This window comes from Branchiostoma floridae, chromosome 6 (assembly GCF_000003815.2).
Source record: "Branchiostoma floridae strain S238N-H82 chromosome 6, Bfl_VNyyK, whole genome shotgun sequence".
NCBI classification, from domain to species: Eukaryota; Metazoa; Chordata; class Leptocardii; order Amphioxiformes; family Branchiostomatidae; genus Branchiostoma; species Branchiostoma floridae.
The window spans coordinates 19,360,508-19,361,885 of record NC_049984.1 but is presented as its reverse complement, the minus strand read 5'-3'; positions in this window follow the sequence as shown (position 1 = coordinate 19,361,885).

The window sequence follows — 1,378 nt, the reverse complement described above, 5'->3', positions numbered from 1 at the left end:
TCAACAATATTATGTTCATCAAGGTTTGAGTCCCGCCCAAAAGTTTCCTAATGCTACATGTATATGTCACAGTGGAAATCACGATCCAGGAGAATCGCCGATCCTCCTAGGAGAGATCGCGATCGGAGTCTCTCCTAGGAGAAACTACGATAGATATAAGAAACAGATCCCGATCGCAATCTGTACTAGTAGAATCGGCGATTCTCCTAGTACAGATTGCAATCGGGATCTCTCCTAGGAGAAACTCCGATCCAAACTCAAACGATGCTAAGATGTATGAAACAGCAATAATTTTTTTTATAAACAATGATTTTATTCAGTTTCAAATGCAAACCTACTAACTCATTACCAACTACACTCAAGCCTACTTCTGTACTTCTACAATGTTAACTTCACCGAAGACTACCACACTTGAGTCACTTCTGCAACTTTACTCAATGCACACTTCTACTCAATGCTACCTCACTATTGTCACTTCTACAACTATACTCAAGATACCATACTGGTCTCCTTCTTCTTTCGTGTCATCACTACTGGCGTCACTACAACTATACTAAGGCAACCACACTATCATATAGTATATAGCATCATTTTTCTAACAGCATATTCAACATTACCACATTTGTGTCTTTCCCAGAACTATACTCAAGGATACTACACTATTGTCACTTTTACAACTACATGACACTCAAGGATACCAGACTTGTGTCACTTCTACAACGTTAACTACACTAAAGTCTGACAAGTGAAATTGTACTGATCTGAATAAAAGTGAAACTGTAACATCTTGAAACTGTGATTGATATTTTGGCATTTTGATCACTTTTCAGTTGTTATTTTTCTTCCAAAGTTGTGAAATGATTCTATATCACCTGTTGGTGTCTTTCACATATTATAAGATTTTTGCCACTACTTTAAAAGAAATTACTTTATCAGAAATTACTTTATCAGAAAACATACTCACATGAAATTTACCATGAAAGTGATGCTATATACTATAGTGTACCTTGAGTAAAGTTGCAGAAGTGACTCAAGTGTGATAGTCTTCGGTGAAGTTAACATTGTAGAAGTGACACAAGTAGGCTTGAGTGTAGTTGGTAATGAGTTAGTAGGTTTGCATTAATACCGAATAAAATCATTGTTTATCAAAAAAATTATTGCTGTTTCATACATCTTAGCATCGTTTGAGTTTGGATCGGAGATTCTCCTAGGAGAAATCCCGATCGCAATCTATACTAGGAGAATCTCCGATCCAAACTCAAACGATGCTAAGATGTATGAAACAGCAATAATTTTTTTGACATCAGTGATGTTCGACGGAGTTAGCGCACCACAGCAGTTTCATCCCCCATGGCCCTCAAGCGTACTTGGGGCACTT